Here is a 7,681-nt window from a genome sequence, read left to right as displayed (position 1 = left end):
GGAAGGGAGGGGCAGAGGGAGGTCCCCTATAAAAAATGGGAGACAGCATCCAGTTACCTTTCATAATCTGGTCTTGAAAGAATGATAAACGTAATTCGAAGGAGATAGTTAAAGCAGGAGAGACTCTAAAGTTGAGTAAACGTTTGCATTTCTTTGTAACTCTCTAATCAGTTTTCTTTCGCATTTGTAGGGCTATAAATGTCCCATTTCTTGTTGCATTTTTCTAGCCTAAATTGTGAAGCTTGAAACATAGGCTGTTCTCTTGTAATAATTTTTTAACTACTTATAGTAAAGGACGAGCTGGCTGGTAGCTGAGTACTGTTGCTTACACAAGTCATGAATCTGAATATTTTGCAGGAGTGTTCTTGGCTTATTTGGTGGTGATGCTGGAGTCAGTATCTTTGACAGATTGAGATGTCTGGAAGAAGGGAGAACTTGCAAAAGCAAGGGCAGCCTAGTACACTGAGCCACCACAGTGCCCTCCATATCAGTAAGTGAAAGCTAAACTGACATGGTTGCTTCTGAGTTGTTCATTAAGGATGCAACTTGCCATGGAAAGAAATGTCTGCTTCTCTGGACTCTAAAGAAAGTATATGGAAGCTACAGACACTAAGATGAATCTACCCTAACAAACACTTCTTAAAGAGCCTCCAGGAGCTGTTAAACATGGCAATCTTTAAACCACACCAACAGTTCCCCATGTGTATCTTTGTTCCATCATGTTCTATCAATTCTAGACATTGGTGTAATAATAATATTGCTAGTGAATCCTACTTGTAATTGGAAATAAGCTCTTCAAATATTTGTTAGCATCACAGAAAGACATGTCATCACAGCATTTAAATAAAAAGGAGGCCTTAATTTTACTCCTGACAGTGATGATATGTAGCATGAGGTGTTCAACAGACACTGGCTTTTAAGTCAAGTGATTAACATCAAGGTTTATTGATTTACAAAGTAAATATTAGTGCAGAATGAAACCAAGGTTAATATTTGCCTCAAGGGACAATGAATTCTGGTGATCCATAAAACTTTATGTTAGTTAGGACCTCCAACATCCTCCAGATTAGAGTGGTGCTAATCTAGAAATAGTCTGTTGAAATACATAGAGTTGTAGCAGTTTGTAAATAAACCTGGATGTATGCTTGCTGTATATTATGTTTTTTCCCTAAAATAATAGCCTAATGTCACAGGTATAATTTTGAGAGAATTTTTTAAAACTTATAGTCATTTAATAGTTATACATAAATAGTAAGAGAAAAGGTAGCAGTAGACCTATGACAGTTTTAGATGACTGGAAAATCAATGCAAGGAAAAATATTTTTAGTTTCTGACAAAGCCAAAATCAAATAAGCTAATTTGCAACCCAAATAATCACCTTATTATTTTGAATAGACACTAGCTGTGATGGTCACAATTTTAAAAATCAATATTTAAATCTGAAAAGATAAAACACAACAGGATTTGCCTTTAATTTTGAACCCCTGAATCCATCTAACCACCATTGAGAATACTGCCAAACTCACTAGAGATAATTTTACTTGTATATAATATAAATCTAAATCTTTATTGATTACTCAGTTTGTTCAGCTATTTTGTTTCTTGGATGTCATATGGATCATTTCAACAGAATTAAGCTAGCAAAACAATGGAAAAATGCCACTGAAAATGAGGCAACCTAATCTCTTTTCTGAAACCCCCCTTTTCTGACAGAGATGTTCATATAACCTAAACTCTAATTTCAAAAAAAAAAAAGAAGAACAAAAACAACCATACTTCAAATGTCCTTTCAAGACTTTCTCAGAAGCAAGGATTTCCCACCATCAATAATACATCGAGTTCTTGTGCAAAGGGCAGCCACGAAGGATTCTTGCAACATCAAAAACATATCCATCCTTGAAGGTTCTTGAAAGCGTATTTCAAAATATGTTCTAACTAAAACAAGCAGCACACATGGAAGAAACACTTTTCAGCCATTAGCCACTTCTGTGTGTAAATGATTTCTTACACTGTTATTTACTACCTGAATGTTATGGTGTTCTTCTCAGTTCCTGAAAAGATGAAAAAAAGGGTTATCATGTCCCTTTCTTTACATGTAAGACTGATAGCTAGATAAACGTTTTGCAATCGCTTTTCCAAGGACAAACAAGGAAGAAAAAACATCCAAATTCATATCACCAGCCTATATGGAGGACTTCGATACCAAGCAGGTCTGCTCAATGTAACTTCAAAAGGCACAGCGTAAGAATAAGAAAACATAGCTTTCAAAGTATATTGCGTTTGTGTTGGCAATGAGTAATGCTGAACCATAGAGAAACACAGGATGCTTCTGCTGTTTCCTTTTTGCAGAATACATTTGCGTTTAAAGAGCTCTCTTAAGACATTTTCTGCAAATACAAACCGTCTGATGTAAATAAGTCATTTGCTAGTCTGATCACTCGTTAGAAAAAAATATTTTTGCTGAGCCGGGAATAATTGTCTCTGACAAGGGCACACTAAAAGTAAAACAATATTAAAAGTAAACAATACTAGAAGAGATTATTTTTTATATCAGTAACGTTGATGTAGTTTATGTTATTCGTAATGATTTAAGCTGTCTGACACATGAATTCATATAGCTATTAGCTGATGTTCGTTTCTCCTAACAGACAATAGATTCCAAATTGAGTTCAGAATTTGTCCTTTCAGGGGGAATTCGCTCTTTCCAAAGCCACAGAATTGATCCCAAATCATAAATTAAATCCTTTTATATCACAATCCTAATTGGAAAGAATGAGCTACATTATATTAAGCTCTAATTCTTGGATTTTTTAGTAGTAATAGTCCAGCAGCCAGGCTTAAAATATCTCAGTAATGTATTTCTCCATGGAATAACTTGAATGGGAAATGGCATGGAGCTATGCACTAAAGTGAACTCAAGCCTTGCCAACAACAAAACTGTCAGTTCATGACAACTGCAAGCAAGCACTTGTAGCTTTGTAGCACCTTTGTTCCAAAGTGAACTTCAGCTGCCCTAATTATCTTTGCAGCTGATGGATTGACTGGCAGAATCTGTGGATTATTTGTATTTGCCTCGGCTGTCTGACATGTAAAATCTGGACATGTACATACAGCTTATGTTGATCAGATGGGCTGCAGACAAGCAGCGCATCTAATGTCTGACTTACTTCTCACACACAAGCAGTTATCTTGCATAACAACCTGTCTTTCAGAGGTACCAGACCTTCTACTCACCAGGCCACAGGCCACTGACATGAGCTCAGCCTTCCAAGACAAAGGCAGCAATAAAAGAAGTTTGACAGGAATCAGTCACATTAGACATCAACTCTAACAAGTCCCACTTGCCCTTCCTTTTTCTGGTGTTCACAAAAGGTGGGACTCACTGTAAGCATTCTGCTATGTCCAGGAACCATGACATCTCTAGGAAACACCAGAGAGGCTGTGAATGCCCAATATAAATTGGAGGCATTTTAGCATGTGCCAACTATATCAATTTGGGAAGCCAGACTGGAGCCATTAGGTAGTGTGTAGGACATCTGCTTTGCACTTTCTTCTCCACAGAGGGAAGCTCCAGTGCCAAAACTGGTTTCCTCAAAAACCATACTTAGCTACTGCCAAATGAAGAACCAACTAAAATCTGTAATTGATCTATTTTTATTTGCAAGAACACACTCCAGGCACTTATGGTTCTGCTCTTCAGCATGCCTAGAACTATTGTCTTGAATGATCAGACTCATTCAGCACTTTTCCCTAAGCCTAGAGTCTTGGTACTGCGTGCAACTATCCTAACCTAGGTATAGTCTTAAAACAGCAGAAAATCTGACTCTGAACACAGCCAGAATGATGTTGGGTAGAGATTCATTTTAGCCAAAGTCTCAGTGTTTAGAGAACTCAGGCAGAAAGCTCCTCCAATTCTTTCTCTGAACATGGGAAATGTTAAACCCAACTTTTCTACAACAAACAGATACCCTTTCTGCCAACTCAGAGCTTCGAGAGCATTACTTCTCCATGCAGCTTCATTGCTCTGTGGTTTCACTGGACAAGATTAAACCCAGTGTATCCATTTCTCTTCACTTAACAGTTCCTACAAAACAAGAGATGAGTCTGATGCCTGGCAATCAGAGGAGACAATATCTGGAAATTTTGCATATTATGAAAGACTGCCTAGTTATGGGTGGAATGGCTGATGCTACATCCTCTTCTGGAGATGTTTTATAAGAAAGCAAAAACTAAAACAAAACAATTTTATCCTTTTTTGAAGAAAAAACATAGGCATCTATTTTGGGAGTTGGGAGTCACATGCTAAGTGAACAGAGTCACTTTGCTACACCCCTGGAGAAATTAACTGTGGCCTCCTTAAAAGTGACATTCAGTTCCCTTAGAGGATTTTTGCCCCAAGGCATTTACTGGAAAGGCAAATCATGTATTTCAGCTGTGTTAGAGATACTCAAGTTGCCTCCAGGGTAAGAAGCAAGTTTACGCAGAAGAGCACTGGGGAGATGCATTCATCAAATTCCTGTAAGTGCTCCAGAAGCACTGTGGCTTTCAGATCATCAGTCTCACCCTGAGACCTCTCTCCCTGGTATGGAGTGACTGTTACACACAAATTTCAGCACTAACCCATACTGTAGGTGGATGAAATCTACTTCAAAATTAAACCAACAAAAAAAGACTTTTGTTGAACAGCGTGTTATAGATAGTACATACATTCTTTAAGTACAATGAACGAACACTATACAAGAATGTCCATGGGATACATTATTATTTACTATGAGTTAATAGACTCTTGCTGCTGTGTGAAGAGGATTGGGCAAGGCTGAGACATTTATGGAAAACTGGAGGCAATAGTGATGATTTAATTTCCAAAACTAGAGAAACTTATTCTTTCATATAGGTTATGCTACAAATAATGCATGCATGCTACATACATATGTATATATATACATATGCGTGGCAAAGAGCAGAGTCAGGATCCGGAACTTTAGGAGAGCAAACTTCAGGCTGTTTAAGGAATTGTTGGATTAAATCCTCTGGGAAATTATCCTTAGGGATTTAGGATTAGGATCAGAACAGAGATGGCAGCTCTTTAAGGACAACTTTCTGAGACCAAAAGAGCTCTCTGTCCCCCTTCGTAAAAAATCAAGCAGAGGAGGCAGGAACATCATAGAGCAGATTCTCCTGGAAGATATATTAAGGTACGTATAAGACAAGGACATGATCCAAGACAGCTAGTATGACTTCACTTAAAGCATATCATGCCTGACCAACCTGGAGACCTGCTATGATGAAAGGACAGCTCTGGTTGACAAAAGGACAACTGATTTCATCTATCTGGACTTGTGCAAGGCCTTTGACATGTTCCCACACAATATTTTTATCTCTACATTGGAGAAATATGAATTTGAAGGCTGGACTATTTGATGGATAAAGAATTTTTTGGATGGGTTGAAATCAGTAGCTTCAATAGATCTATCTATGTCCAAGTGGAGGTGGATCATGAATTGTGTTCCCAGGGGATCCATGTTAGAACTGGTGCTCTTCATCATCCTTATCAACAACATAGGCAGTGGGATTGATTATTCTTGTAACCTGAGCAAGTTGGCTGATGACACCATGCTGAACAGTGCAGTTGATACAGCAGGAAGGGATGCCATCCATAGGGATCTGGATAAGCTTGAAAAGTTGGCCCACATGAACCTAATGAGGTTCAACAAAATCAAGTGCAAGGTGTTGCAGTTGCATCAGGACTATCCCATGTATGCGTGCAGGCTGGAAGAAGAACTAGTTGAGAGCAGCCCTACTGAGTGGACTTGAAGGGTCCTGGTGGAAAAAAAGTTGGAAAACAGTATCCCTGGCTGCATCAAAAGAGAGGTGGCCAGCAGGGAGAGGGAGGGAATTGCCTGCCTCTGCTCAGGTGTCAAGCCTTGAGCCCCTGGCACAAGATACAGAGCTGCTGGATCAGGTTCATGATCACATGACTGGAACATCTCTCCTATGAAGAAAGGCTGAAGATGTTGGGCTTGTTCAGATTGGAGAAGGCTCAGGGGAAACATCCCAGAACTTGAGGGGAGCTTGTAAGCAGGAGGGAGACAGACTGCTTACAGTCTAATACTGACTGGACAAGGAGGAATGGCTTTAAACTAAAAGTAGAGATTCATGTTAGATGTTAGGAAGAAATTCTTTACTCAGAGGATGGTGAGAAGCTGCGGATGCCATTCCTGGAGGGATTCATAGCCAAATTGGATGGGGCCATGAGCAGGCTTATTTGGTGGGTGGCAATGCTGTCCACAGCAGAGAGTTTGGAATTAGATGCTCTTTAAGGTCCCTTCCAACTGAAGCAATTCTATGATTCTATGACAGTTGATCCTGTAGAAAAAGAACTTATTATTTAACACCTGTTACGACCAGTCTTGAACATATCAGTAGTTCAATTTAAAAAAGTAAAAAGATCTGTCCAAACATGGACTAGTCCAGTGAGTAAAGGTGTAACACCAACTTCTCAGAAGCAGATCATGCCTTTAAGACATAGTTTTGCTACAATACAGATATGTGTGATCTATCCCAGATATTTCTGAAAGTAATCATGCATCAAAGAGACCACTAACACATCTAGACAGATTTATGCCATATATTCTGTCTGAAGGGAAATTTATATGCCACAAACAGTCAAGGACAACAGGGCCCATAAATACATTATTATCTTAAGTGAGCTTTTTAGCTTTCATAATTCAGTTATATTTTTTCTACTTGCATATTCCTGAAATCTAATTGGACACTGGAACTAAAAGTGGTAGCACAGATTTTCAGAACAATATGAACTCAGAGATATTGAATATTGCTAACATTGCACATTTAGTTACCACAAGCTGGTCATCTAGCCATGCAAAAATTAACTAACTACATGATAGCACAGACTGCCAGGGAGATACTTAGATTTTCCATAATGCTCACTTCTGTGATGTAAGAATATTTTGATGTCACAAGCAGTTCTGGTAGATAGTCATTACTTTCCACTAGCTGAAAAAGAAAGGGACTACAACATAAGGAAGATGTAGAAAGCTGAGATATGGAAGTATTCCCACATGTTGTGTGTATACCTGTTTTGTCACAAATTAGCCCAAGTGAACACATAATGAAACCCATCCCTTTACTGTCTTACATTCCTTGGGTATTTTTGATTATCATTAGATTAATATCTGTGAGGTGGTACAGATTTGATCAGCATGGAAGTGTACCTACATAAGAGGAAGCATGAAATCATTACTGTCTAAAAACAGCTGGTGCTTTATGTGAGCACATGTTCAGTATCTTAATCCGATACCTCAGTATAAGTATTCACACCATACTGGCTGATAACTCTGTGTTGCATGAATAGCCATAATACAAAGACCTATATTTCACGAAGAAGATGAGGTTTTAATAAACGTATAAAGTTTTGTTTCTGTATTGAAATGAAAACCATAAGTTTTAGGAAAATGCCTATGGGAGAGATAGGAAAGAATTCTGCACAAGATCTGCAACTTTAAGAACTTGGGAAGCTTTCTGGCAGCTGTAGGAGGAGGTATGGGAGGAGAAAGAGAAGTTACTAAGGAACTGTCTTATTTCTTCTACTTCCCATTCCCTTGTCTGTCTGCATGTTGCAATACGCTGTCCCTAGTGGTGCGGTCATTTCCGGTTTATC

Source organism: Meleagris gallopavo, chromosome Z (assembly GCF_000146605.3).
Source record: "Meleagris gallopavo isolate NT-WF06-2002-E0010 breed Aviagen turkey brand Nicholas breeding stock chromosome Z, Turkey_5.1, whole genome shotgun sequence".
Classification (NCBI taxonomy): domain Eukaryota; kingdom Metazoa; phylum Chordata; class Aves; order Galliformes; family Phasianidae; genus Meleagris; species Meleagris gallopavo.
This window is presented reverse-complemented; position numbering follows the sequence as displayed.